This window comes from Anomaloglossus baeobatrachus, unplaced genomic scaffold, assembly GCF_048569485.1.
Source record: "Anomaloglossus baeobatrachus isolate aAnoBae1 unplaced genomic scaffold, aAnoBae1.hap1 Scaffold_850, whole genome shotgun sequence".
NCBI lineage: Eukaryota > Metazoa > Chordata > Amphibia > Anura > Aromobatidae > Anomaloglossus > Anomaloglossus baeobatrachus.
In genome coordinates, this window is record NW_027445240.1 from 43,384 (window position 1) to 66,334 (window position 22,951).

At 48.7% G+C, this 22,951-nt stretch overlaps 10 non-coding genes and 2 pseudogenes across 10 annotated transcripts; all 12 read right to left on the reverse strand.

The window, feature by feature from the left end:
• Window positions 1-1,386: 1,386 nt before the first annotated feature.
• On the reverse strand, window positions 1,387-1,577 carry LOC142288773 (U2 spliceosomal RNA). Its single transcript, XR_012749406.1, has one exon. It is a non-coding gene; the product is annotated as a U2 spliceosomal RNA (small nuclear RNA).
• A 1,387-nt stretch (window positions 1,578-2,964) lies between these two features.
• LOC142288774 (U2 spliceosomal RNA) lies at window positions 2,965-3,155 on the reverse strand. The gene has a single exon (XR_012749407.1). It is a non-coding gene; the product is annotated as a U2 spliceosomal RNA (small nuclear RNA).
• Window positions 3,156-4,542: 1,387 nt separating this feature from the next.
• On the reverse strand, window positions 4,543-4,733 carry LOC142288775 (U2 spliceosomal RNA). The gene has a single exon (XR_012749408.1). It is a non-coding gene; the product is annotated as a U2 spliceosomal RNA (small nuclear RNA).
• Window positions 4,734-6,120: 1,387 nt separating this feature from the next.
• Window positions 6,121-6,325, reverse strand: LOC142288793 (U2 spliceosomal RNA; annotated as a pseudogene).
• Window positions 6,326-11,768: 5,443 nt separating this feature from the next.
• LOC142288796 (U2 spliceosomal RNA) lies at window positions 11,769-11,858 on the reverse strand (annotated as a pseudogene).
• Window positions 11,859-13,245: 1,387 nt separating this feature from the next.
• Window positions 13,246-13,436, reverse strand: LOC142288776 (U2 spliceosomal RNA). Its single transcript, XR_012749409.1, has one exon. It is a non-coding gene; the product is annotated as a U2 spliceosomal RNA (small nuclear RNA).
• A 1,387-nt stretch (window positions 13,437-14,823) lies between these two features.
• On the reverse strand, window positions 14,824-15,014 carry LOC142288777 (U2 spliceosomal RNA). Its single transcript, XR_012749410.1, has one exon. It is a non-coding gene; the product is annotated as a U2 spliceosomal RNA (small nuclear RNA).
• A 1,387-nt stretch (window positions 15,015-16,401) lies between these two features.
• Window positions 16,402-16,592, reverse strand: LOC142288778 (U2 spliceosomal RNA). Its single transcript, XR_012749411.1, has one exon. It is a non-coding gene; the product is annotated as a U2 spliceosomal RNA (small nuclear RNA).
• Window positions 16,593-17,979: 1,387 nt separating this feature from the next.
• LOC142288780 (U2 spliceosomal RNA) lies at window positions 17,980-18,170 on the reverse strand. Its single transcript, XR_012749413.1, has one exon. It is a non-coding gene; the product is annotated as a U2 spliceosomal RNA (small nuclear RNA).
• Window positions 18,171-19,557: 1,387 nt separating this feature from the next.
• On the reverse strand, window positions 19,558-19,748 carry LOC142288781 (U2 spliceosomal RNA). The gene has a single exon (XR_012749414.1). It is a non-coding gene; the product is annotated as a U2 spliceosomal RNA (small nuclear RNA).
• Window positions 19,749-21,135: 1,387 nt separating this feature from the next.
• LOC142288783 (U2 spliceosomal RNA) lies at window positions 21,136-21,326 on the reverse strand. The gene has a single exon (XR_012749415.1). It is a non-coding gene; the product is annotated as a U2 spliceosomal RNA (small nuclear RNA).
• Window positions 21,327-22,713: 1,387 nt separating this feature from the next.
• On the reverse strand, window positions 22,714-22,904 carry LOC142288784 (U2 spliceosomal RNA). The gene has a single exon (XR_012749416.1). It is a non-coding gene; the product is annotated as a U2 spliceosomal RNA (small nuclear RNA).
• Window positions 22,905-22,951: the final 47 nt, after the last annotated feature.

Consider the following 22,951-nt stretch of genomic DNA (forward strand, 5'->3'; position numbering starts at 1 on the left):
ACCAGAATTGGTTTGGGCCTCGAGTGGCACCCTGGCCTATGCCGGACACATCTTAGGGAGAGAGAGCGAGAGGGAGACAAACCCACGCCTACACAAGACATTTTGTCACCCAAGCCAACCCTTGAAAAGGCTGCTTTGCAGAGCCAAAACAAGAAGAATGGTGCGTTTTGCAGCCGCCGCCCACTGCAATGAATCTGAATAACTCCTCCTTTAGGGCGCAAGCAACTCCCCTCCCCCTTGCAGTCTTTCCAATTCACGATACAAAAAGACGGACAGGACAGGTTGCCTGACTTTCCGTCACTGCCACCCTTTGCCATCCTTACCCGTAGAAAGCCCTTTCATCATCCCCAAACCCTAATCTTTTCCCTTTCCTTCCCAGCCCCCAAACCCTGCCCTCTGTACCTTTCTCACCACCCGCTTCCCTTCTCCTGTCATCCCCCTACCACCCGGGAAAAAAAGAGATTGCCCCCTCCTTCCACTAGCCCACCCTCCCACCCAAAGAACAACTTCTTCTGCGCAGCTTGTTTTCTAGGCAGCAGCGCTATTGTGATGTCATCGGGGGGCATTGTGACAAGCCGCCAGTGTTCCGTCTCTTCATGTTGTGCACAGTTCAAACGGAAAATACATCAACAGGCAGACTACAGAAAAGCTTACTATCAAAGGTTAGAGGGGGGCTTTCTCAGAGGGCTTTTTACAGTTTTTCTATTCCCAATTAGCCGTTTAAGTGTACTTATTGAAAGTAGTAATTCTTTCATAGGCCGCCCTTTCTTAGTATTTGACGTTCCTTATATTGCGGTATGAGGCTTCGCAGTAGGTTGCAAACATTCATCACCCATGACTTTCCCCAATTGAGCTCAGAAGCTCAATGTCTATCATGACCTCTCTTTTAGAATGTCCAAGAGCAAGCAAACTATTCCTCCAGGAGAGGGCGCCAACAGACTACTAAAGAGATCATCATTACTCAAAGAAAACCCCAAAAACCAATGCATGATAGGAATAAACAGGTAACTTTCTTTGGAGTGGAAGCGGAGAGATCGCACCAGATGCCAATTCTAGATGTTATCACACCTGTGGTCACTGCAGCAGCAGGTGAATCCACTTTGTCCAAAAGGGATCTATTCCATTCAATTGCAAATGATCTAGATAAGACAGAGAACTGCAGCACGGGGACATAGCCGAGTTGGTCAGGTTGAGTGGTGATGAGTTTGCTATTTGGATGAATAAAGAAAGTCAAAAGTGTGAAAGATAAAAAACAAAAGGAGGAAGTGTGAAAAGTGAATGGGCCAAATTGAGGTGCATATGAAGACGTATGCTTTCTTCCAATTCATTAAATCGGGCTAATATGAATCAGGTGAATTGAGTTCTGCTTTTGGAAACTGGGTTAAGAAGGGGTGCACCGTTCCTGGAGGTACTGCAATACCAGGTCAATGCGTGGAGTGGACAGAGCAAGCTCTTTTTCCATCTCCCTGTTCTAAAAATCCATTTAATATATGGTCCCCAGATAGGGGACGTATCAGATATTAAACTGATAAGAACAGATACTACACTTGATCTTAGCCAAAAGGCCGAGAAGCGATAACCAGAATTGGTTTGGGCCTCGAGTGGCACCCTGGCCTATGCCGGACACATCTTAGGGAGAGAGAGCGAGAGGGAGACAAACCCACGCCTACACAAGACATTTTGTCACCCAAGCCAACCCTTGAAAAGGCTGCTTTGCAGAGCCAAAACAAGAAGAATGGTGCGTTTTGCAGCCGCCGCCCACTGCAATGAATCTGAATAACTCCTCCTTTAGGGCGCAAGCAACTCCCCTCCCCCTTGCAGTCTTTCCAATTCACGATACAAAAAGACGGACAGGACAGGTTGCCTGACTTTCCGTCACTGCCACCCTTTGCCATCCTTACCCGTAGAAAGCCCTTTCATCATCCCCAAACCCTAATCTTTTCCCTTTCCTTCCCAGCCCCCAAACCCTGCCCTCTGTACCTTTCTCACCACCCGCTTCCCTTCTCCTGTCATCCCCCTACCACCCGGGAAAAAAAGAGATTGCCCCCTCCTTCCACTAGCCCACCCTCCCACCCAAAGAACAACTTCTTCTGCGCAGCTTGTTTTCTAGGCAGCAGCGCTATTGTGATGTCATCGGGGGGCATTGTGACAAGCCGCCAGTGTTCCGTCTCTTCATGTTGTGCACAGTTCAAACGGAAAATACATCAACAGGCAGACTACAGAAAAGCTTACTATCAAAGGTTAGAGGGGGGCTTTCTCAGAGGGCTTTTTACAGTTTTTCTATTCCCAATTAGCCGTTTAAGTGTACTTATTGAAAGTAGTAATTCTTTCATAGGCCGCCCTTTCTTAGTATTTGACGTTCCTTATATTGCGGTATGAGGCTTCGCAGTAGGTTGCAAACATTCATCACCCATGACTTTCCCCAATTGAGCTCAGAAGCTCAATGTCTATCATGACCTCTCTTTTAGAATGTCCAAGAGCAAGCAAACTATTCCTCCAGGAGAGGGCGCCAACAGACTACTAAAGAGATCATCATTACTCAAAGAAAACCCCAAAAACCAATGCATGATAGGAATAAACAGGTAACTTTCTTTGGAGTGGAAGCGGAGAGATCGCACCAGATGCCAATTCTAGATGTTATCACACCTGTGGTCACTGCAGCAGCAGGTGAATCCACTTTGTCCAAAAGGGATCTATTCCATTCAATTGCAAATGATCTAGATAAGACAGAGAACTGCAGCACGGGGACATAGCCGAGTTGGTCAGGTTGAGTGGTGATGAGTTTGCTATTTGGATGAATAAAGAAAGTCAAAAGTGTGAAAGATAAAAAACAAAAGGAGGAAGTGTGAAAAGTGAATGGGCCAAATTGAGGTGCATATGAAGACGTATGCTTTCTTCCAATTCATTAAATCGGGCTAATATGAATCAGGTGAATTGAGTTCTGCTTTTGGAAACTGGGTTAAGAAGGGGTGCACCGTTCCTGGAGGTACTGCAATACCAGGTCAATGCGTGGAGTGGACAGAGCAAGCTCTTTTTCCATCTCCCTGTTCTAAAAATCCATTTAATATATGGTCCCCAGATAGGGGACGTATCAGATATTAAACTGATAAGAACAGATACTACACTTGATCTTAGCCAAAAGGCCGAGAAGCGATAACCAGAATTGGTTTGGGCCTCGAGTGGCACCCTGGCCTATGCCGGACACATCTTAGGGAGAGAGAGCGAGAGGGAGACAAACCCACGCCTACACAAGACATTTTGTCACCCAAGCCAACCCTTGAAAAGGCTGCTTTGCAGAGCCAAAACAAGAAGAATGGTGCGTTTTGCAGCCGCCGCCCACTGCAATGAATCTGAATAACTCCTCCTTTAGGGCGCAAGCAACTCCCCTCCCCCTTGCAGTCTTTCCAATTCACGATACAAAAAGACGGACAGGACAGGTTGCCTGACTTTCCGTCACTGCCACCCTTTGCCATCCTTACCCGTAGAAAGCCCTTTCATCATCCCCAAACCCTAATCTTTTCCCTTTCCTTCCCAGCCCCCAAACCCTGCCCTCTGTACCTTTCTCACCACCCGCTTCCCTTCTCCTGTCATCCCCCTACCACCCGGGAAAAAAAGAGATTGCCCCCTCCTTCCACTAGCCCACCCTCCCACCCAAAGAACAACTTCTTCTGCGCAGCTTGTTTTCTAGGCAGCAGCGCTATTGTGATGTCATCGGGGGGCATTGTGACAAGCCGCCAGTGTTCCGTCTCTTCATGTTGTGCACAGTTCAAACGGAAAATACATCAACAGGCAGACTACAGAAAAGCTTACTATCAAAGGTTAGAGGGGGGCTTTCTCAGAGGGCTTTTTACAGTTTTTCTATTCCCAATTAGCCGTTTAAGTGTACTTATTGAAAGTAGTAATTCTTTCATAGGCCGCCCTTTCTTAGTATTTGACGTTCCTTATATTGCGGTATGAGGCTTCGCAGTAGGTTGCAAACATTCATCACCCATGACTTTCCCCAATTGAGCTCAGAAGCTCAATGTCTATCATGACCTCTCTTTTAGAATGTCCAAGAGCAAGCAAACTATTCCTCCAGGAGAGGGCGCCAACAGACTACTAAAGAGATCATCATTACTCAAAGAAAACCCCAAAAACCAATGCATGATAGGAATAAACAGGTAACTTTCTTTGGAGTGGAAGCGGAGAGATCGCACCAGATGCCAATTCTAGATGTTATCACACCTGTGGTCACTGCAGCAGCAGGTGAATCCACTTTGTCCAAAAGGGATCTATTCCATTCAATTGCAAATGATCTAGATAAGACAGAGAACTGCAGCACGGGGACATAGCCGAGTTGGTCAGGTTGAGTGGTGATGAGTTTGCTATTTGGATGAATAAAGAAAGTCAAAAGTGTGAAAGATAAAAAACAAAAGGAGGAAGTGTGAAAAGTGAATGGGCCAAATTGAGGTGCATATGAAGACGTATGCTTTCTTCCAATTCATTAAATCGGGCTAATATGAATCAGGTGAATTGAGTTCTGCTTTTGGAAACTGGGTTAAGAAGGGGTGCACCGTTCCTGGAGGTACTGCAATACCAGGTCAATGCGTGGAGTGGACAGAGCAAGCTCTTTTTCCATCTCCCTGTTCTAAAAATCCATTTAATATATGGTCCCCAGATAGGGGACGTATCAGATATTAAACTGATAAGAACAGATACTACACTTGATCTTAGCCAAAAGGCCGAGAAGCGATAACCAGAATTGGTTTGGGCCTCGAGTGGCACCCTGGCCTATGCCGGACACATCTTAGGGAGAGAGAGCGAGAGGGAGACAAACCCACGCCTACACAAGACATTTTGTCACCCAAGCCAACCCTTGAAAAGGCTGCTTTGCAGAGCCAAAACAAGAAGAATGGTGCGTTTTGCAGCCGCCGCCCACTGCAATGAATCTGAATAACTCCTCCTTTAGGGCGCAAGCAACTCCCCTCCCCCTTGCAGTCTTTCCAATTCACGATACAAAAAGACGGACAGGACAGGTTGCCTGACTTTCCGTCACTGCCACCCTTTGCCATCCTTACCCGTAGAAAGCCCTTTCATCATCCCCAAACCCTAATCTTTTCCCTTTCCTTCCCAGCCCCCAAACCCTGCCCTCTGTACCTTTCTCACCACCCGCTTCCCTTCTCCTGTCATCCCCCTACCACCCGGGAAAAAAAGAGATTGCCCCCTCCTTCCACTAGCCCACCCTCCCACCCAAAGAACAACTTCTTCTGCGCAGCTTGTTTTCTAGGCAGCAGCGCTATTGTGATGTCATCGGGGGGCATTGTGACAAGCCGCCAGTGTTCCGTCTCTTCATGTTGTGCACAGTTCAAACGGAAAATACATCAACAGGCAGACTACAGAAAAGCTTACTATCAAAGGTTAGAGGGGGGCTTTCTCAGAGGGCTTTTTACAGTTTTTCTATTCCCAATTAGCCGTTTAAGTGTACTTATTGAAAGTAGTAATTCTTTCATAGGCCGCCCTTTCTTAGTATTTGACGTTCCTTATATTGCGGTATGAGGCTTCGCAGTAGGTTGCAAACATTCATCACCCATGACTTTCCCCAATTGAGCTCAGAAGCTCAATGTCTATCATGACCTCTCTTTTAGAATGTCCAAGAGCAAGCAAACTATTCCTCCAGGAGAGGGCGCCAACAGACTACTAAAGAGATCATCATTACTCAAAGAAAACCCCAAAAACCAATGCATGATAGGAATAAACAGGTAACTTTCTTTGGAGTGGAAGCGGAGAGATCGCACCAGATGCCAATTCTAGATGTTATCACACCTGTGGTCACTGCAGCAGCAGGTGAATCCACTTTGTCCAAAAGGGATCTATTCCATTCAATTGCAAATGATCTAGATAAGACAGAGAACTGCAGCACGGGGACATAGCCGAGTTGGTCAGGTTGAGTGGTGATGAGTTTGCTATTTGGATGAATAAAGAAAGTCAAAAGTGTGAAAGATAAAAAACAAAAGGAGGAAGTGTGAAAAGTGAATGGGCCAAATTGAGGTGCATATGAAGACGTATGCTTTCTTCCAATTCATTAAATCGGGCTAATATGAATCAGGTGAATTGAGTTCTGCTTTTGGAAACTGGGTTAAGAAGGGGTGCACCGTTCCTGGAGGTACTGCAATACCAGGTCAATGCGTGGAGTGGACAGAGCAAGCTCTTTTTCCATCTCCCTGTTCTAAAAATCCATTTAATATATGGTCCCCAGATAGGGGACGTATCAGATATTAAACTGATAAGAACAGATTTTTTGATTTAACAGCATCTTTATTATCATGCACTACTCACAAAAAGGTAACAAACCGTGTACAGTGCCGCAGCCCCGTACACACAGAACTATACAATCCTTCTTACATAGCCATAGAGTACGACGCACTAAACTATACATCACGCTCCTATGCTTATCCATAACACTCAAGCTGAAAGAAAAAGTTAGACAATAAATAACGACGAACCGGCGATTGGGGGATGGGGGTAGGGGAAAAGGGGGATAGGGTGGGGAAATCACAGGCCCGAAGCTTTATTGAAAGACGCACATAACGGGAAAAGGAGGGAGGGGGCATGGAAGAGGTCTAAACCTCCTCCTCGGCGCTGTCGTCCGGACTGTCCATGATGGAATAGTCTCTGAGCAGGCTGTGGATCAGCCTGCGGCAATCCTGGATAGACATCCTCTCCCTCTTCAAGATGAGCCGGTTCCTGGCGACCCAAATAGCGTCCTTAAAGCAGTTCATAAGGCGCCAAGCCTCCTGGATGGCTCCAACGGTGTGAGTCCCAGGGAAGAGTCCATAAAGTACGGAATGGTACGATAGGCTCCCTCTGGGGACGGAGTTCCTCAGGTCATCCTCCAGGGCAACCAACAGGCGCTGTGCGAAACGGCAGTCCCAAAAGGCGTGCAGCGATGTTTCCTCCACGAAGGGGCACCTTGGGCAGTACCGGGTTTTGCACAGGTTCCGGGCGTGCATGAATGACCGGACGGGCAGTCCGCCCTGTATCGCCATCCATGACAAGTCCTTGTGCCCGTTGGTCAATCCAGCCGATGACACGTTTGTCCAAACAGTCTCCAGTGTGTCGTGATGAAGTCCTGGAATGTTCTCCATTTCGTCCTTGGCTCTGATGAGTTTGTAGATAGTCTTTGGCTTCCACAAATCAGGCTTGAGTCCCTCCAGTTGGTGTTCCCTCACAAACCGAACCACGTCTCCGTAGAACCATGGCGCCGTCCAGTTGTAGGGGAAGGAGCTGTCCCACTTGTCCCAGCCTAACCGTCTCCAAAGGGGGAGCAGGAAGAAGCGAGACATGGACCCACCCGCGGAACCTCTCTTGACTCGCAGAGTTCGGCGAACGCAGTCACATACGAAGGAGGATCGCAGGAGGGTGGGGATATCGGGTACGCCCTTCCCACCCTTGCGAGGATCCTTGTACATGATGCTCCGCTTTACTCTGTCCATCTTGGATCCCCAGACAAAACGAAACACCGTCCTGGTAATGGCCCTGCACACGGTGGCAAGGGGGGGCCAGGCCTGGGCCGTGTACTGCAGCACGGGCAGTACCTCGTTACGCAGGACCAGTGCTTTGCCCTCACAGGTGAGGCGTCTGAGGCTCCACAGACCAATCCGTTGGGTGATCTTGGTCAAGCGTTCCTCCCAGGACTTGAGGGCTGCTCCTTCCTTCCCGAACCAGACTCCAAGAACCTTGATGAAATCCGGCTGGATGCTGAAAGGGAAGGGGGCGGAAGAGGCCGGCTGCCAGTCCCCGAAGAGCATGGCTTCCGACTTCCCGCAGTTGACTTTGGCTCCCGAAGCCCGTCCGAAGGTCTCACAGGTCTGGACGAGGGTGTCGACTGAGCGCCGGTCCGCGCAGAAGACGGTCACGTCGTCCATGTAGAGCGAGCACTTGACCTCGAAGCGTTCTGGTCCTGGTGCGGTGATCCCTCTGATCTCTCCATTCCGCCGGATAGCCTCTGCAAAGAGTTCTATAACACAAACAAAAAGAAGAGGTGACAGAGGACAGCCTTGTCTGACCCCTGAGAGGACCGGGAAGGGGTCAGTCTTCCAGCCGTTTACCAACACCGAGCTGTGAATATCAAAATACATTAGTTGGACATACAAGCAAAACATGTTACCCAAACCTAACCTGTGCAGAGCTTTGCCCAGGAACTCATGGGAAACACGGTCGAAGGCCTTTTCCTGATCCAACGAGATCAGGGCTGCGTGCACCCGGCGGGCTTTGATGTACTCGACCGTGTCCCGCATGAGAGCCAGGCTGTCTGCGATGCGACGTCCGGGGATGCCGCAGGTCTGATCCGGGTGGATGATCCGTCCGATAACAGTCTTCAATCTCGTTGCCATCGTCTTGGCCAGGATCTTGTAGTCGACGTTCAGAAGGGTGATGGGACGCCAATTCTTCAGGTCGCACCTCTCTCCTTTACGCTTGTACAGGATCGTGACCATTCCTTCCCTCAGAGATGGAGGCATTCTGCCCTCCACCACCATCTCCTCATACAGCCCTAACAGGTCCGGACAGATTAGGTCTCCCAGCGCTACATAGAGCTCTGCTGGGAGGCCGTCACTGCCCGGTGTCCTGCCAGAACTAAAGGATTTGGCGGCCGAGAGCAGCTCGTCCACCGTCAGAGGAACATCCATGGCCGCCGCGTCTGCAGGGTCAAGATGGTTAGTGATACCTGACAGGAACTTATCGGCGGCCTCGGGGTCAGTAGTCTTGCGGGCGTAGAGTTCGCTGTAGAAGTCGCTGACGACCTTCATCACGTTCTCTTTCCCGCGTCGCATGCTGCCACTCTCGTCTCGTAGTTCATTCATGGGCGTGTGACCGGCGTGGAGTTTCCTGAAAAAGAACGAGTTACATTTCTCACCCTTCTCCAGGTTCTCCACTTTGGAACGGAAGACAATTCGCTCGGACTCCTCCTCGAAGTGCCTTTTCAGGCTCCTCTTAGTCTCCTCCAGCTCCTCTCTCACGTCCCAGCCGCATCGAAGAAGGTCCTGCAGGGAACGCAGCTCACGCTGGAGTCTCCTGAAGTCCCTCCTCTTCAGACCCGCCTGTTGTTGACTCTTTGCCTGAAAGAAGAAACGGAACTCGAGTTTAACGTATTCCCACCAGTCAGAAACAGACTGGAAGCCCGCCTTGTAGGCCCGCCACGTGGAGTAGGCAGCTCTAAGCTCCTCCAGAATCTCACCCTTTTCCAGCAGAGAGCAGTTCAGCTTCCAGGAGCCCGGGCCAATGGGGAAGCCATGGCCCAGCACACCTTGAAAGTGAATGGCTCTGTGGTCAGAGAAGAAGCAGGGGACCATCGAGTGCCCACTCCGCCCAACCGCCCGAGAGGTAAACACAAAGTCAATCCTGGAACGCAGCGAGCCATCGGATCGGCACCATGAATAGTTCACGGATCCGTGTCCGATGGAGCCAACAACGTCCACAAGAGAGGCTTCGGTCACCATCTCAATGAGCAGTTTGGATGTGACGTCCAACTTGGCAGCCGTTCCAGAACTGCGTCCATCCTCCTCAATCGGGCAGTTGAAATCCCCGGCCATCACTACCGTCCTGGCGGTAGCGAGCTGAGGGCGCAGGGCTTGGAGGAGCTCCAGTCGATCGCTCTTCACAGGAGAAGCGTACACATTGATGAACCTGACAGGTTCTCCCGCCCAGGTGCCATCCACGAGCAGTAACCTGCCGCAGACGATTTCCTGAACAGAGTCCAATGTGAAGGCGCTTCCCCTGATCAGCACGGCGACCCCCGCGGACCTACAGTCGCCTCCGCCGGACCAGTAGGATGGGCCATGGGTCCACTCCCTGGCCAGATGGTTGAAGGACCTAGAGGAGGGAAGGGAGCATTCCTGCAGGAAAAATACATCACTAGACTGAGTGTTAAGGAATGCAAAAATTGTCTGGCGTCGGAACTTGTCTCTGATGCTCCTAACATTAATGGAAAAGGTGTTAATGTTAGCAGTCATTGGAGGAAAGAGAAAGTTAGCGCAGGCGGTGTGCCTTAGTTACCACTCCGGTCGGGCGGTTCTTCCTCTTTGGCACCTGCTGGTAAGGGTATCTCCAGCAGACCCTCTTCTTCTAGCTGATCGAGCAGGGATGGTGCCTCCGTGGCTTCCGACTCCTCCATTTCTTCTTCGGCCACAAGGGACTCCACCATCTGCTCCAACACGTCCGGTTCTGGGAGGAGGCCATCCTCCTCTTCCTGGGGTGGATTGGGATCCACAATGAACAGCTTGGAAGGTTCTGCGACAGGACTATCTTCCACCTTCCTTTTCCTTTGGCCTGTACCTGAGGAGACAAGAGCTGGAAAATCCTCCTCGGTGAAAAGTGCAAGAGTGCTGAGGCCCTCTGCTCTCATGGTCTGGGGAGGGAGAGTGGGCTTTGGGGGGGGGGTGAGGAGACCAACTGAGGAGTAGGGAAATGAGGTGGAGGTAGTGGAATCCTCAGTAGGGTTGGCCGGGGGGGGAGGGGTTTGGACAGGGGTGACAGGGGGGGGGACCAGGGAGGGGGCCACAGTTTTCTTACCCTTCTTTTCCCTGGACTCCGTGGCTGCTGGGGCATCGGCTGGAGCCACGGTCGCCGGGTTCTTGGCCGCCTTGTCCTTGGCCTCTGTGGCCTTGGTCGTAGCTGCCTTGGTCGACGAAGCTGTGACTACCCGATACTGGGTCGCCGCGGCAACCCTTGCCCAGGATTTCTCCCGCTGTGGGCAGTCCTTGTAAAGGTGGTCCGCCTGTCCACATAGGTTGCAAGTCTTCTTCTTTGGGCAGTCCTTGGAGCTGTGTCCTGTCACCCGGCAAACCCTGCAGGCGTCCTCCTTGCAGGTCTTCATCGAATGCCCTTTCCCGCCACATTTCCTGCAGTTGTGTGGCATGTCCGGGTAGTAGATGAGACCAAAGGAGTTTCCCAGAGAGAATGTCGGGGGCAGGTGCTGGAGACCATCCTCGGATGCTGGTTCCCTGTAGAGTCGAACGGTTACTGACCACTTACCCGTCCAGAATCCGTTGCCGTTAAGGATGTGGGATGGCTCCCTCACCACTGTGCAGAGACGTCCCAGGAACGTGGAGATGTCTCTTCCTGGGGTGTGCGGGTTCCGCATGGAGACCGTGATCCTCTTTTCATCCCTCTGTATAGGACAGGATCCTAAAAAAGAATGAAAAGGGGAGTCCGGCATCGCTGCGTTCATCGCCTCCCAGTATCTCCTGCAGGCATTCACCGTGGCAAAGGTTACCAGAAAAATGCCAGTCATGAAGGTCTGGACACTCAGGGTTTCCGCCCTGGAGAAGCCCTGATCCAGAATCATCTTCTTGCAGAACACGTCGCTGGACATGTCCGGCAACCTACCATCCACCGCCTTTAGCTTCAGGGCGACCGTCTGCCGCATCCAAGGCTCCAGGGTTGGAGCCTTTTCAGGCGGCGTCCGGGCTCCCTCCGGCTGGCTGGCGTCGGAGGTAGGGGCCTCTTGGGCCGAAGAAGCCTCTGGATGAGCCTTCCTGGAGGTCCCTGGGTCCTGAGCCTTCTTGGCTGCCTTCTCTGGCTTGCTTGCCATGGCTGGTTCCTGCTTCAGTTCCCGGGGCTGGATCTTGGATTCTTCTCCGGGTGTCTTCTCCCGCTGTGTTCCTCCTCGAAGTTCCTCTGGTCTCCCCAAGTCTTCTCCGAGCCTTCGTCTTCTTGCTTCTTTCTGCCAAGCTCTTCTTCCGTCCGATCTCCCTCTTCCGGTCTCGGCTGGGCTTCGGAGCTCGTCTCCCTGATCGTATCTCGTCAAGTGTAGCTAGCTCAGTTTGTTCTGATAAGAACAGATACTACACTTGATCTTAGCCAAAAGGCCGAGAAGCGATAACCAGAATTGGTTTGGGCCTCGAGTGGCACCCTGGCCTATGCCGGACACATCTTAGGGAGAGAGAGCGAGAGGGAGACAAACCCACGCCTACACAAGACATTTTGTCACCCAAGCCAACCCTTGAAAAGGCTGCTTTGCAGAGCCAAAACAAGAAGAATGGTGCGTTTTGCAGCCGCCGCCCACTGCAATGAATCTGAATAACTCCTCCTTTAGGGCGCAAGCAACTCCCCTCCCCCTTGCAGTCTTTCCAATTCACGATACAAAAAGACGGACAGGACAGGTTGCCTGACTTTCCGTCACTGCCACCCTTTGCCATCCTTACCCGTAGAAAGCCCTTTCATCATCCCCAAACCCTAATCTTTTCCCTTTCCTTCCCAGCCCCCAAACCCTGCCCTCTGTACCTTTCTCACCACCCGCTTCCCTTCTCCTGTCATCCCCCTACCACCCGGGAAAAAAAGAGATTGCCCCCTCCTTCCACTAGCCCACCCTCCCACCCAAAGAACAACTTCTTCTGCGCAGCTTGTTTTCTAGGCAGCAGCGCTATTGTGATGTCATCGGGGGGCATTGTGACAAGCCGCCAGTGTTCCGTCTCTTCATGTTGTGCACAGTTCAAACGGAAAATACATCAACAGGCAGACTACAGAAAAGCTTACTATCAAAGGTTAGAGGGGGGCTTTCTCAGAGGGCTTTTTACAGTTTTTCTATTCCCAATTAGCCGTTTAAGTGTACTTATTGAAAGTAGTAATTCTTTCATAGGCCGCCCTTTCTTAGTATTTGACGTTCCTTATATTGCGGTATGAGGCTTCGCAGTAGGTTGCAAACATTCATCACCCATGACTTTCCCCAATTGAGCTCAGAAGCTCAATGTCTATCATGACCTCTCTTTTAGAATGTCCAAGAGCAAGCAAACTATTCCTCCAGGAGAGGGCGCCAACAGACTACTAAAGAGATCATCATTACTCAAAGAAAACCCCAAAAACCAATGCATGATAGGAATAAACAGGTAACTTTCTTTGGAGTGGAAGCGGAGAGATCGCACCAGATGCCAATTCTAGATGTTATCACACCTGTGGTCACTGCAGCAGCAGGTGAATCCACTTTGTCCAAAAGGGATCTATTCCATTCAATTGCAAATGATCTAGATAAGACAGAGAACTGCAGCACGGGGACATAGCCGAGTTGGTCAGGTTGAGTGGTGATGAGTTTGCTATTTGGATGAATAAAGAAAGTCAAAAGTGTGAAAGATAAAAAACAAAAGGAGGAAGTGTGAAAAGTGAATGGGCCAAATTGAGGTGCATATGAAGACGTATGCTTTCTTCCAATTCATTAAATCGGGCTAATATGAATCAGGTGAATTGAGTTCTGCTTTTGGAAACTGGGTTAAGAAGGGGTGCACCGTTCCTGGAGGTACTGCAATACCAGGTCAATGCGTGGAGTGGACAGAGCAAGCTCTTTTTCCATCTCCCTGTTCTAAAAATCCATTTAATATATGGTCCCCAGATAGGGGACGTATCAGATATTAAACTGATAAGAACAGATACTACACTTGATCTTAGCCAAAAGGCCGAGAAGCGATAACCAGAATTGGTTTGGGCCTCGAGTGGCACCCTGGCCTATGCCGGACACATCTTAGGGAGAGAGAGCGAGAGGGAGACAAACCCACGCCTACACAAGACATTTTGTCACCCAAGCCAACCCTTGAAAAGGCTGCTTTGCAGAGCCAAAACAAGAAGAATGGTGCGTTTTGCAGCCGCCGCCCACTGCAATGAATCTGAATAACTCCTCCTTTAGGGCGCAAGCAACTCCCCTCCCCCTTGCAGTCTTTCCAATTCACGATACAAAAAGACGGACAGGACAGGTTGCCTGACTTTCCGTCACTGCCACCCTTTGCCATCCTTACCCGTAGAAAGCCCTTTCATCATCCCCAAACCCTAATCTTTTCCCTTTCCTTCCCAGCCCCCAAACCCTGCCCTCTGTACCTTTCTCACCACCCGCTTCCCTTCTCCTGTCATCCCCCTACCACCCGGGAAAAAAAGAGATTGCCCCCTCCTTCCACTAGCCCACCCTCCCACCCAAAGAACAACTTCTTCTGCGCAGCTTGTTTTCTAGGCAGCAGCGCTATTGTGATGTCATCGGGGGGCATTGTGACAAGCCGCCAGTGTTCCGTCTCTTCATGTTGTGCACAGTTCAAACGGAAAATACATCAACAGGCAGACTACAGAAAAGCTTACTATCAAAGGTTAGAGGGGGGCTTTCTCAGAGGGCTTTTTACAGTTTTTCTATTCCCAATTAGCCGTTTAAGTGTACTTATTGAAAGTAGTAATTCTTTCATAGGCCGCCCTTTCTTAGTATTTGACGTTCCTTATATTGCGGTATGAGGCTTCGCAGTAGGTTGCAAACATTCATCACCCATGACTTTCCCCAATTGAGCTCAGAAGCTCAATGTCTATCATGACCTCTCTTTTAGAATGTCCAAGAGCAAGCAAACTATTCCTCCAGGAGAGGGCGCCAACAGACTACTAAAGAGATCATCATTACTCAAAGAAAACCCCAAAAACCAATGCATGATAGGAATAAACAGGTAACTTTCTTTGGAGTGGAAGCGGAGAGATCGCACCAGATGCCAATTCTAGATGTTATCACACCTGTGGTCACTGCAGCAGCAGGTGAATCCACTTTGTCCAAAAGGGATCTATTCCATTCAATTGCAAATGATCTAGATAAGACAGAGAACTGCAGCACGGGGACATAGCCGAGTTGGTCAGGTTGAGTGGTGATGAGTTTGCTATTTGGATGAATAAAGAAAGTCAAAAGTGTGAAAGATAAAAAACAAAAGGAGGAAGTGTGAAAAGTGAATGGGCCAAATTGAGGTGCATATGAAGACGTATGCTTTCTTCCAATTCATTAAATCGGGCTAATATGAATCAGGTGAATTGAGTTCTGCTTTTGGAAACTGGGTTAAGAAGGGGTGCACCGTTCCTGGAGGTACTGCAATACCAGGTCAATGCGTGGAGTGGACAGAGCAAGCTCTTTTTCCATCTCCCTGTTCTAAAAATCCATTTAATATATGGTCCCCAGATAGGGGACGTATCAGATATTAAACTGATAAGAACAGATACTACACTTGATCTTAGCCAAAAGGCCGAGAAGCGATAACCAGAATTGGTTTGGGCCTCGAGTGGCACCCTGGCCTATGCCGGACACATCTTAGGGAGAGAGAGCGAGAGGGAGACAAACCCACGCCTACACAAGACATTTTGTCACCCAAGCCAACCCTTGAAAAGGCTGCTTTGCAGAGCCAAAACAAGAAGAATGGTGCGTTTTGCAGCCGCCGCCCACTGCAATGAATCTGAATAACTCCTCCTTTAGGGCGCAAGCAACTCCCCTCCCCCTTGCAGTCTTTCCAATTCACGATACAAAAAGACGGACAGGACAGGTTGCCTGACTTTCCGTCACTGCCACCCTTTGCCATCCTTACCCGTAGAAAGCCCTTTCATCATCCCCAAACCCTAATCTTTTCCCTTTCCTTCCCAGCCCCCAAACCCTGCCCTCTGTACCTTTCTCACCACCCGCTTCCCTTCTCCTGTCATCCCCCTACCACCCGGGAAAAAAAGAGATTGCCCCCTCCTTCCACTAGCCCACCCTCCCACCCAAAGAACAACTTCTTCTGCGCAGCTTGTTTTCTAGGCAGCAGCGCTATTGTGATGTCATCGGGGGGCATTGTGACAAGCCGCCAGTGTTCCGTCTCTTCATGTTGTGCACAGTTCAAACGGAAAATACATCAACAGGCAGACTACAGAAAAGCTTACTATCAAAGGTTAGAGGGGGGCTTTCTCAGAGGGCTTTTTACAGTTTTTCTATTCCCAATTAGCCGTTTAAGTGTACTTATTGAAAGTAGTAATTCTTTCATAGGCCGCCCTTTCTTAGTATTTGACGTTCCTTATATTGCGGTATGAGGCTTCGCAGTAGGTTGCAAACATTCATCACCCATGACTTTCCCCAATTGAGCTCAGAAGCTCAATGTCTATCATGACCTCTCTTTTAGAATGTCCAAGAGCAAGCAAACTATTCCTCCAGGAGAGGGCGCCAACAGACTACTAAAGAGATCATCATTACTCAAAGAAAACCCCAAAAACCAATGCATGATAGGAATAAACAGGTAACTTTCTTTGGAGTGGAAGCGGAGAGATCGCACCAGATGCCAATTCTAGATGTTATCACACCTGTGGTCACTGCAGCAGCAGGTGAATCCACTTTGTCCAAAAGGGATCTATTCCATTCAATTGCAAATGATCTAGATAAGACAGAGAACTGCAGCACGGGGACATAGCCGAGTTGGTCAGGTTGAGTGGTGATGAGTTTGCTATTTGGATGAATAAAGAAAGTCAAAAGTGTGAAAGATAAAAAACAAAAGGAGGAAGTGTGAAAAGTGAATGGGCCAAATTGAGGTGCATATGAAGACGTATGCTTTCTTCCAATTCATTAAATCGGGCTAATATGAATCAGGTGAATTGAGTTCTGCTTTTGGAAACTGGGTTAAGAAGGGGTGCACCGTTCCTGGAGGTACTGCAATACCAGGTCAATGCGTGGAGTGGACAGAGCAAGCTCTTTTTCCATCTCCCTGTTCTAAAAATCCATTTAATATATGGTCCCCAGATAGGGGACGTATCAGATATTAAACTGATAAGAACAGATACTACACTTGATCTTAGCCAAAAGGCCGAGAAGCGATAACCAGAATTGGTTTGGGCCTCGAGTGGCACCCTGGCCTATGCCGGACACATCTTAGGGAGAGAGAGCGAGAGGGAGACAAACCCACGCCTACACAAGACATTTTGTCACCCAAGCCAACCCTTGAAAAGGCTGCTTTGCAGAGCCAAAACAAGAAGAATGGTGCGTTTTGCAGCCGCCGCCCACTGCAATGAATCTGAATAACTCCTCCTTTAGGGCGCAAGCAACTCCCCTCCCCCTTGCAGTCTTTCCAATTCACGATACAAAAAGACGGACAGGACAGGTTGCCTGACTTTCCGTCACTGCCACCCTTTGCCATCCTTACCCGTAGAAAGCCCTTTCATCATCCCCAAACCCTAATCTTTTCCCTTTCCTTCCCAGCCCCCAAACCCTGCCCTCTGTACCTTTCTCACCACCCGCTTCCCTTCTCCTGTCATCCCCCTACCACCCGGGAAAAAAAGAGATTGCCCCCTCCTTCCACTAGCCCACCCTCCCACCCAAAGAACAACTTCTTCTGCGCAGCTTGTTTTCTAGGCAGCAGCGCTATTGTGATGTCATCGGGGGGCATTGTGACAAGCCGCCAGTGTTCCGTCTCTTCATGTTGTGCACAGTTCAAACGGAAAATACATCAACAGGCAGACTACAGAAAAGCTTACTATCAAAGGTTAGAGGGGGGCTTTCTCAGAGGGCTTTTTACAGTTTTTCTATTCCCAATTAGCCGTTTAAGTGTACTTATTGAAAGTAGTAATTCTTTCATAGGCCGCCCTTTCTTAGTATTTGACGTTCCTTATATTGCGGTATGAGGCTTCGCAGTAGGTTGCAAACATTCATCACCCATGACTTTCCCCAATTGAGCTCAGAAGCTCAATGTCTATCATGACCTCTCTTTTAGAATGTCCAAGAGCAAGCAAACTATTCCTCCAGGAGAGGGCGCCAACAGACTACTAAAGAGATCATCATTACTCAAAGAAAACCCCAAAAACCAATGCATGATAGGAATAAACAGGTAACTTTCTTTGGAGTGGAAGCGGAGAGATCGCACCAGATGCCAATTCTAGATGTTATCACACCTGTGGTCACTGCAGCAGCAGGTGAATCCACTTTGTCCAAAAGGGATCTATTCCATTCAATTGCAAATGATCTAGATAAGACAGAGAACTGCAGCACGGGGACATAGCCGAGTTGGTCAGGTTGAGTGGTGATGAGTTTGCTATTTGGATGAATAAAGAAAGTCAAAAGTGTGAAAGATAAAAAACAAAAGGAGGAAGTGTGAAAAGTGAATGGGCCAAATTGAGGTGCATATGAAGACGTATGCTTTCTTCCAATTCATTAAATCGGGCTAATATGAATCAGGTGAATTGAGTTCTGCTTTTGGAAACTGGGTTAAGAAGGGGTGCACCGTTCCTGGAGGTACTGCAATACCAGGTCAATGCGTGGAGTGGACAGAGCAAGCTCTTTTTCCATCTCCCTGTTCTAAAAATCCATTTAATATATGGTCCCCAGATAGGGGACGTATCAGATATTAAACTGATAAGAACAGATACTACACTTGATCTTAGCCAAAAGGCCGAGAAGCGATAACCAGAATTGGTTTGGGCCTCGAGTGGCACCCTGGCCTATGCCGGACACATCTTAGGGAGAGAGAGCGAGAGGGAGACAAACCCACGCCTACACAAGACATTTTGTCACCCAAGCCAACCCTTGAAAAGGCTGCTTTGCAGAGCCAAAACAAGAAGAATGGTGCGTTTTGCAGCCGCCGCCCACTGCAATGAATCTGAATAACTCCTCCTTTAGGGCGCAAGCAACTCCCCTCCCCCTTGCAGTCTTTCCAATTCACGATACAAAAAGACGGACAGGACAGGTTGCCTGACTTTCCGTCACTGCCACCCTTTGCCATCCTTACCCGTAGAAAGCCCTTTCATCATCCCCAAACCCTAATCTTTTCCCTTTCCTTCCCAGCCCCCAAACCCTGCCCTCTGTACCTTTCTCACCACCCGCTTCCCTTCTCCTGTCATCCCCCTACCACCCGGGAAAAAAAGAGATTGCCCCCTCCTTCCACTAGCCCACCCTCCCACCCAAAGAACAACTTCTTCTGCGCAGCTTGTTTTCTAGGCAGCAGCGCTATTGTGATGTCATCGGGGGGCATTGTGACAAGCCGCCAGTGTTCCGTCTCTTCATGTTGTGCACAGTTCAAACGGAAAATACATCAACAGGCAGACTACAGAAAAGCTTACTATCAAAGGTTAGAGGGGGGCTTTCTCAGAGGGCTTTTTACAGTTTTTCTATTCCCAATTAGCCGTTTAAGTGTACTTATTGAAAGTAGTAATTCTTTCATAGGCCGCCCTTTCTTAGTATTTGACGTTCCTTATATTGCGGTATGAGGCTTCGCAGTAGGTTGCAAACATTCATCACCCATGACTTTCCCCAATTGAGCTCAGAAGCTCAATGTCTATCATGACCTCTCTTTTAGAATGTCCAAGAGCAAGCAAACTATTCCTCCAGGAGAGGGCGCCAACAGACTACTAAAGAGATCATCATTACTCAAAGAAAACCCCAAAAACCAATGCATGATAGGAATAAACAGGTAACTTTCTTTGGAGTGGAAGCGGAGAGATCGCACCAGATGCCAATTCTAGATGTTATCACACCTGTGGTCACTGCAGCAGCAGGTGAATCCACTTTGTCCAAAAGGGATCTATTCCATTCAATTGCAAATGATCTAGATAAGACAGAGAACTGCAGCACGGGGACATAGCCGAGTTGGTCAGGTTGAGTGGTGATGAGTTTGCTATTTGGATGAATAAAGAAAGTCAAAAGTGTGAAAGATAAAAAACAAAAGGAGGAAGTGTGAAAAGTGAATGGGCCAAATTGAGGTGCATATGAAGACGTATGCTTTCTTCCAATTCATTAAATCGGGCTAATATGAATCAGGTGAATTGAGTTCTGCTTTTGGAAACTGGGTTAAGAAGGGGTGCACCGTTCCTGGAGGTACTGCAATACCAGGTCAATGCGTGGAGTGGACAGAGCAAGCTCTTTTTCCATCTCCCTGTTCTAAAAATCCATTTAATATATGGTCCCCAGATAGGGGACGTATCAGATATTAAACTGATAAGAACAGATACTACACTTGATCTTAGCCAAAAGGCCGAGAAGCGATAACCAGAATTGGTTTGGGCCTCGAGTGGCACCCTGGCCTATGCCGGACACATCTTAGGGAGAGAGAGCGAGAGGGAGACAAACCCACGCCTACACAAGACATTTTGTCACCCAAGCCAACCCTTGAAAAGGCTGCTTTGCAGAGCCAAAACAAGAAGAATGGTGCGTTTTGCAGCCGCCGCCCACTGCAATGAATCTGAATAACTCCTCCTTTAGGGCGCAAGCAACTCCCCTCCCCCTTGCAGTCTTTCCAATTCACGATACAAAAAGACGGACAGGACAGGTTGCCTGACTTTCCGTCACTGCCACCCTTTGCCATCCTTACCCGTAGAAAGCCCTTTCATCATCCCCAAACCCTAATCTTTTCCCTTTCCTTCCCAGCCCCCAAACCCTGCCCTCTGTACCTTTCTCACCACCCGCTTCCCTTCTCCTGTCATCCCCCTACCACCCGGGAAAAAAAGAGATTGCCCCCTCCTTCCACTAGCCCACCCTCCCACCCAAAGAACAACTTCTTCTGCGCAGCTTGTTTTCTAGGCAGCAGCGCTATTGTGATGTCATCGGGGGGCATTGTGACAAGCCGCCAGTGTTCCGTCTCTTCATGTTGTGCACAGTTCAAACGGAAAATACATCAACAGGCAGACTACAGAAAAGCTTACTATCAAAGGTTAGAGGGGGGCTTTCTCAGAGGGCTTTTTACAGTTTTTCTATTCCCAATTAGCCGTTTAAGTGTACTTATTGAAAGTAGTAATTCTTTCATAGGCCGCCCTTTCTTAGTATTTGACGTTCCTTATATTGCGGTATGAGGCTTCGCAGTAGGTTGCAAACATTCATCACCCATGACTTTCCCCAATTGAGCTCAGAAGCTCAATGTCTATCATGACCTCTCTTTTAGAATGTCCAAGAGCAAGCAAACTATTCCTCCAGGAGAGGGCGCCAACAGACTACTAAAGAGATCATCATTACTCAAAGAAAACCCCAAAAACCAATGCATGATAGGAATAAACAGGTAACTTTCTTTGGAGTGGAAGCGGAGAGATCGCACCAGATGCCAATTCTAGATGTTATCACACCTGTGGTCACTGCAGCAGCAGGTGAATCCACTTTGTCCAAAAGGGATCTATTCCATTCAATTGCAAATGATCTAGATAAGACAGAGAACTGCAGCACGGGGACATAGCCGAGTTGGTCAGGTTGAGTGGTGATGAGTTTGCTATTTGGATGAATAAAGAAAGTCAAAAGTGTGAAAGATAAAAAACAAAAGGAGGAAGTGTGAAAAGTGAATGGGCCAAATTGAGGTGCATATGAAGACGTATGCTTTCTTCCAATTCATTAAATCGGGCTAATATGAATCAGGTGAATTGAGTTCTGCTTTTGGAAACTGGGTTAAGAAGGGGTGCACCGTTCCTGGAGGTACTGCAATACCAGGTCAATGCGTGGAGTGGACAGAGCAAGCTCTTTTTCCATCTCCCTGTTCTAAAAATCCATTTAATATATGGTCCCCAGATAGGGGACGTATCAGATATTAAACTGATAAGAACAGATACTACACTTGATCTTAGCCAAAAGGCCGAGAAGCGATAACCAGAATTGGTTTGGGCCTCGAGTGGCACCCTGGCCTATGCCGGACACATCTTAGGGAGAGAGAGCGAGAGGGAGACAAACCCACGCCTACACAAGACATTTTGTCACCCAAGCCAACCCTTGAAAAGGCTGCTTTGCAGAGCCAAAACAAGAAGAATGGTGCGTTTTGCAGCCGCCGCCCACTGCAATGAATCTGAATAACTCCTCCTTTAGGGCGCAAGCAACTCCCCTCCCCCTTGCAGTCTTTCCAATTCACGATACAAAAAGACGGACAGGACAGGTTGCCTGACTTTCCGTCACTGCCACCCTTTGCCATCCTTACCCGTAGAAAGCCCTTTCATCATCCCCAAACCCTAATCTTTTCCCTTTCCTTCCCAGCCCCCAAACCCTGCCCTCTGTACCTTTCTCACCACCCGCTTCCCTTCTCCTGTCATCCCCCTACCACCCGGGAAAAAAAGAGATTGCCCCCTCCTTCCACTAGCCCACCCTCCCACCCAAAGAACAACTTCTTCTGCGCAGCTTGTTTTCTAGGCAGCAGCGCTATTGTGATGTCATCGGGGGGCATTGTGACAAGCCGCCAGTGTTCCGTCTCTTCATGTTGTGCACAGTTCAAACGGAAAATACATCAACAGGCAGACTACAGAAAAGCTTACTATCAAAGGTTAGAGGGGGGCTTTCTCAGAGGGCTTTTTACAGTTTTTCTATTCCCAATTAGCCGTTTAAGTGTACTTATTGAAAGTAGTAATTCTTTCATAGGCCGCCCTTTCTTAGTATTTGACGTTCCTTATATTGCGGTATGAGGCTTCGCAGTAGGTTGCAAACATTCATCACCCATGACTTTCCCCAATTGAGCTCAGAAGCTCAATGTCTATCATGACCTCTCTTTTAGAATGTCCAAGAGCAAGCAAACTATTCCTCCAGGAGAGGGCGCCAACAGACTACTAAAGAGATCATCATTACTCAAAGAAAACCCCAAAAACCAATGCATGATAGGAATAAACAGGTAACTTTCTTTGGAGTGGAAGCGGAGAGATCGCACCAGATGCCAATTCTAGATGTTATCACACCTGTGGTCACTGCAGCAGCAGGTGAATCCACTTTGTCCAAAAGGGATCTATTCCATTCAATTGCAAATGATCTAGATAAGACAGAGAACTGCAGCACGGGGACATAGCCGAGTTGGTCAGGTTGAGTGGTGATGAGTTTGCTATTTGGATGAATAAAGAAAGTCAAAAGTGTGAAAGATAAAAAACAAAAGGAGGAAGTGTGAAAAGTGAATGGGCCAAATTGAGGTGCATATGAAGACGTATGCTTTCTTCCAATTCATTAAATCGGGCTAATATGAATCAGGTGAATTGAGTTCTGCTTTTGGAAACTGGGTTAAGAAGGGGTGCACCGTTCCTGGAGGTACTGCAATACCAGGTCAATGCGTGGAGTGGACAGAGCAAGCTCTTTTTCCATCTCCCTGTTCTAAAAATCCATTTAATATATGGTCCCCAGATAGGGGACGTATCAGATATTAAACTGATAAGAACAGATACTACACTTGATCTTAGCCAAAAGGCCGAGAAGCGATAACCAGAATTGGTTTGGGCCTCGAGTGGCACCCTGGCCTATGCCGGA